This window comes from Phyllobates terribilis, unplaced genomic scaffold, assembly GCF_046119375.1.
Source record: "Phyllobates terribilis strain yellow unplaced genomic scaffold, ASM4611937v1 Scaffold_3381__1_contigs__length_80317, whole genome shotgun sequence".
Taxonomy (NCBI): domain Eukaryota; kingdom Metazoa; phylum Chordata; class Amphibia; order Anura; family Dendrobatidae; genus Phyllobates; species Phyllobates terribilis.
The window spans coordinates 31,777-38,392 of NW_027366134.1; the positions used below are offsets into that span (position 1 = coordinate 31,777).

At 36.1% G+C, this 6,616-nt stretch overlaps 1 pseudogene; it reads right to left on the reverse strand.

Annotated features, from left to right (window-relative positions):
- Positions 1 to 2,999: 2,999 nt before the first annotated feature.
- On the reverse strand, positions 3,000 to 6,345 carry LOC141247868 (uncharacterized; annotated as a pseudogene).
- Between the last annotated feature and the right edge of the window lie 271 nt (positions 6,346 to 6,616).

The following is a 6,616-nucleotide window of genomic DNA, read 5'->3' on the forward strand; positions in this document are numbered from 1 at the left end:
TTGAGTATGTTATCATCATCAATTACGTAGTCTATGTATGTTCCTGGGTTTACTTCCTTTAGAACAGAGCAATATGATGAAAATAGCATATAGTTTGATTTTGGTCTGCCTCTTATAAGTTTTTGGGCCCATTCCTTTGCTTTTCAAGATTTCGAATAGCTAACGTCATAAGAGTACTCGTTTTTCATGTCATTTTGTATTGATTTGGGATTTGGTCCATGTTTCACACATGATAAATACCTCCAATAGTGGAGAGTAGATTACATCTTAGAAATTAAATTGATCGCAAAAATTTCTGTGATTACAATATCTAAATTGATGACATTGAATATCGTTCGTGTATTTTTGTCATCACAGTAAATTGATAGCATTTTCATAATCAATAGTGTATTGTATTTGATGACATTTTTGTAATGAACTATGCATAGTTTTCATCACAGTACATTGCTTACATTGTCATCTTAGTGATGACAATGTCACAAACTTTGTATTCATGTCATCAATGAGGAATTTATGTGATGTCAGAAATGAAATTTGATGATGATATAAACAACTGTGATGACAGTATACAAAACTAGTGACAATATCATATTAGAGATGACATCAAATGTGATGACAATAATAAAGTAAAGCTTACTTATTCTTGATTTGTTCTCCAACTGTTTTATGTGATGGTTTGCATTGTTTTGCACACCGGACATTAAATAAACACGTATGGTTGTTGTTAAATTTTCTAATTTCAAAGTTTCAGTGTCCCATTTAACATTGGAGCCCGGGAACTCCATTGACAATTTGTATCAACACATGTAATCTTCGATAGGTCAGGTGTTGATTTATAAACCCTATACCCAAAGTTCTCTCATATATCCATACTCCGAATAGCAGTTTGCACCTCCTCCTTTGTATCAAAACACTGATCAACATGGAGAAAGTCACCCCTATATGAGCATAGTGATAACAATTAGTGGTAATTATGTCATTGGAAGAATTTTCAACATCATCAATAACCTTTATGGCTTCTTCATCAGCAATCTCAGCTAGTGCAACCCTCTGATGAATGTTTATCCTTCTTCTGGAGCGTAATGACACATACAATGGTGAACGCCATGCTATGTTGGGTTTTTTATTTATAGCCATAAATGAATAAAGATCTTCATCCCCATCAACAACATATGGTGTTGTCAAATTTTGAAAAGGATGCAAATGACAAAATTGAAGATCACTAGCTTGAAAGGTGATTTTGAATCTATGAAAGTTTCTTCATCATAATATCGTCTATTTTCACCCCATCATTAATTATGAAGGCTTTTGAAGTGAAGTCTTCATCATAATAGATTGAATCGGCTTGCATCTTCCATACACCTCCATACAAAACTGTTAACACCGTCATCTGAGAAGATGTCTTCAAGGAAGAAATTAGAATCATCAAAGCATACATCACCTTCTTCAAATTATACAAAAAATTTCATTTGATAACATTATCAATAATGAAGTTATGATGACATTATAACAACAGTTCAGATCAAGTGATGACAACAAAATGGGGTGTCGTATGAGTGATGACACTGGTGGCACAAATTTGTTCAACTAAATACTTTCATCACTTTGAATATTATCATCACGGTACTGTCATCATGGATAAATAACGTCATCAAGGATAGAGAATTTCATCAGAAAAGTATTTTTCATCAAACACATCAACCAATTTACTTTGCTGTCATCAAATAAACAATGGTATGTCATCAAGGGTAGATAATGTCATCAAATAGTGTCATCAAAGTCAAATTTCTGCCGTCCTAGGTTGATAATGTCATCAAAGTCTAATTCATGTCATCAAAGTCTAATTGTTGTCATCAATGTCATTCAATAACATCGTCAAGGTATTGTCATCAACGGGAGATAATGTCATCAATACAATAATCAACAGAATATTGTCATCAAAGTCAATTTACTTGATGTCATCAAATGATGTCAATTTACTTGATGTCATCAAAGTCTAATTCATGTAATCAAAAGTCTAATTGTTGTCATGAATGTCATTCAATAACTTCATCAAGGTATTGTCATCAAGGGTAGATAATATCATAAACTAATATCATCAATAGAATAATCAACAAAATGATGTCATTAAATATTTTTCATCAATCTTTTAAGATCACGAGCGATCCCGAAGCGAACTACTAGATTATGATGACAATATATAAAGGGGAGATAATGTCATCAAGGAAAAATAATGTCATCAATTGATGTCATCAATACAATAATCAACAAAATATTGTCATCACAAATCTGTCATCAACCTTTGAAGATCGGGAGAAAAGTGAGCGATCCTGAAGCGAGCTTGTGGTTGTTGATGAGATTGAAGTACAATTGTGATGACAATATATAAAATTGTTGAAACAGATGATAGAATACATTGGTTGTTGATCACGAACAGATCGAGCGATCATGAGATGAGCGGAGCGAGTAAGCGTAATCGAGAGAGAAATCGAGCGAAATCCAATCTAGCGAAATTAATCAAGATCGATATCTAAAGAGAGTGGGGGAGATGGAGGATGATTAGAGTAAAAACGAGAGATGGAGGATGGCGGATCGAAAGAGAGCAAAATCCAATCCAGCGAAATCGACATTGAAGAGCGACGGTGATTGAAGAGAGCGAAGAAGGAGGGAGGTGATTAGGTATTAATACAGGTTAGTTTATAAAGATTCTTAGAGAGGGAGTTAGTTAGTTAAGTTAAACTTGTTGTTGGAAGGGTCACTTAAAAAAACACCCCTTTATTAACTCTGAACTGTAGTTGTTGTTATGTCCAAGAACAAAATTTTATTTTGATAACATTAAATACTAAATTAATTAATAAATATAGATACAATAGGAGAAATTTGAATATAACACTAGTTATTAGGCATAAACGAAACTTATTATTGGACGGAGAGAATAGTAACTATAAAACAATTACATAAAACAAGCTAAATCCTACAAATAAAGTTGAGATCTAAACTCAATACATATAAGTTTTCAAGTTCTTCTGCTTGGGTAGAAGCTCATTTTTTATAGATCTTAGGTTATCTACAACATCCTTTATCTTCATTCTCTCTTGTGGTAGTTCCATTGAACATTTTACGCCAATCATTATGAGTGATTTCGTGCATTCTGTTTTCATGATATCAACTCCGGTTTCTGCAAAGAACATGTCGGCATCCTCAAGCATCCTTTGGTCAATGATTTCCAGTACCCGAGAAGGAAACATGGTTTTGGCGTATTCATGGAGGTTGAGACCGTCAATGAACATTGGATCTATTGGCCTCTTGGAAGTCATCAACTCCAAAATAATGATACCAAAACTGTACACATCACCTTCAAGAGATATCTTGCTCCCAATACCATATTCTGCGTACAAAGGATGACATGGATTATATAACTCTAAATATACCATAATATTCTCTTCTCAAGTATGAAATAGGCGTCTTATAGGTTTTCTTGTATCTATTTTTTTAACATGTGCCTTAAGAGCTTATATTGAGATCTAGATCTAGAATTGTACACTTGAATTTAAGGCAAGGATAACTATTTTGTAACTGAAGTAGTATACATGTATGTTATAATCGACAATGTAAATGGTCATTAAATTACCTGGTGCTGCATACCCAATTGTTCCTCGTACTTGAGTTGTATTACTGCAGTCAATGGTGTTTGAGCATGATGCCCCTGAGACAAACTTGGCTAATCCAAAATCACCAATACGGGCAGTCATTTCATCATCGAGTAGAATGTTGGATGGTTTCAGATCACAATGAATGATTGGATTTTCACATCCCATGTGGAGATAGTCAAGGCAACTAGCCACGTCAATGACAATGTTTAATCTTTGAAAGAGGTTTAAGCTACCATGAACACACTTATTTGTAACAAGGGCAGCTTTTGATGAGTGTATCCAATCTTCAAGACTTCCCATCGACATAAATTCGTAAACCAAAGCCTTAAAATCATTGCGTTGAGCATCAATACTTGAGCATGCCGTGATGATTTTAACAAGGTTCCTGTGACGAATGTTCCTCAAGGCCTTACACTCAGTCATGAAACTTTTGGTAGCACCATCATTGTGACCAAGGTTCATCACCTTAACTGCAACCGTAGTTTCTGTATCATCATCTTGGTGGCGTAGGATTCCTTTGTAGACAGAACCAAAGCTACCAACACCTATCAGATTTGAGGAAGAGAACCCGCCGGTTGCCCTTTGTAGCATTTGGTAAGACACTTCAAGAAAAGGCCTAATCCTTTGTGGTTCTGTTGGGGTATTTTTCTTTTTTCTTGACGAACAGAGGCAATACAAGCACAATGAAATTGACAGCACAACAACCAAACCACAAGCAACAACAATGGAGATGATCATGATCATCTTAGAGGGTGATCTTCTTCTTTTCGGTTGCATGCATCTTGGGAGATTCAATTGGGGAATTCCTCCACAGAGCTTGTCGTTTCCAACAACCGTCACTTCACTTGTATTGCCAAACACTCCTTTTGTTGGAACTTCTCCATCCAAGTTATTGTAGGACAAGTTTAAGCTTGACAAGTAAGTCCATGTGGAAAGATAAAATGGGATTTTCCCGGAAAAGTTGTTGTACGAAAGGTCAAGTTCTTGGATACTTTTCAATGGACTCAAAGAATCTGGTATTGATCCGGAAAAGTAGTTGACACCCATCCTAAGGATAGTAAGACTTGTACAAACACCTAGAGTACTTGGAATTTTCCCCCAAAACCTATTTTGTGATACATCCAATTCAACTAAATTCTTCAAATTGCCAATCTCTATAGGCAAGGGTCCATCCAACTTGTTTTGACTGACATCCAAGGAAAACAAACTAGAACCACGGAATAAATCAGCATGCAAATTACCAATGAGGTTGTTATAAGAAAGAAATATCTGTTCTAACATCAGACAATTCCCAAGAGTTTTAGGTATTGATCCTTCAAGTTTATTGTAATCTAAGGCCATGACACTCAGTCGAGTTAAGTTCCCAATGGTGGATGGAATTTCTTGTGAGAAGTTGTTATTAAAGAGATAGAAAAGTTCTAGTGTTTTTAATTGGCCAATATCTTCAGGGATTGGACCTGTCAAGTAGTTATCATGGAAATCCAAGGCATATAGATTCCCAAACTTTCCTAGGCCTAGTGGAATTTGTCCTGATACTTGGTTGCTATACAAGCCAAAAAGTTGAAGAGTAGTAGAAAGATTAAGTATGGAACGAGGAAACAATCCTGCAAAAGAATTGCCTCCAATCAACAACTTCACCAAATTAGTACAGTTGGATAGGGTGTCCAAGAAGCTCAAATCTCTTGTTTCTCCTCCTGGGGTGAACGCGAATTGCGTGTATATCCCGGAGAGAAGTGGTGAATTATTTCCATTGATAGGAAACCTACCTTTGAAGTAATTGAATGATATGTCAATCACTACAAGATCGGAAAGGTTGGACAAAGAAGTCGGAACTTGGCCGATCAACCCGGTGTTTGAAATCAAAAGATTGCCAAGTCGTGGAAGAAGAAAGCCAAGATCTTGTGGAAGATATCCTTGAATACCAGAATTACTCAAATGGATGTATTTTAAGTTGGAAAGATTGAAAAAAGATGTTGGTAAGGTTCCAAATATTAGGTTGTTGCCTAGACCAAACCCTCTAAGGCTTTTGAGTCTTCCAATACCATTTGGTATTCTTCCTTGCAATTGATTATTGTTCAAGTATAATGCTTGCAAGGAATTACTCACGTTCCAAACCAAATGGTTTGTAGATCACCACTCAAGTTGTTGAAGGAGAGACTCAAATGTGATAGATTAGGAAGGGTGACAAGCTGAGCAGGAATGCTCCCAACCAACTTGTTAACACTAAGTACGATTGTTTTGAGTGTAAGCAACTCGAGAGATTAGTTGGGATCTCTCCTTCGAACGAGTTTTGGTTCAAGGATAGTGTATGCAGCCTTGACAAACGAGAGATTTGATGAGGAATTTCACCTCGGAAGGAGTTTTCAGATAAATTGAGGTTTTGGAGGAAACTCAAGTTACCGATAAAAGGAGACAACCTTCCGATCAAGCTACTTGAAGAAAGATCTAAGCTGACAACACGGCGATGCCTTCGCCCACAAGCAACACCTTCCCATTGGCACAAAGGAAAGGAGTTGTTCCATGAGCTCAACACCAAGTGAGGATCACTTGAAATTGATGCTTTGATGGCCAAAAGGGCTTCATAATCGCTCTCACCTACTTTGGTGGTATTAGCAAATAAAAGGTGGAGATGTGTGCTCAAGGCCAATAAGAAAAAGAGGAAGATTAACAAACCTTGGTTTGATGTTTGCATGTTTGGTTATGTAACAGAACCGTGCTCTTTGTGATTTGGAATAGGGCGACGGGTTCTGACTTATGAGCTTCAGATTATATGGGTATTTATGGGCATAGGTTGCGTATCCGTTTTTTCCTAGAGCAAGTTGCTAACTAGTTTGGTTCTCATAAAAACTCATTCACTTTATTTGAAATTTCTTCTTTTAATAATTAATACAAGGGCCCCTTAAACAATAGGCTTAAATTATTCCGATAAATTTTGCGAAATCTTCGTTAGAGGTTGCAATTAG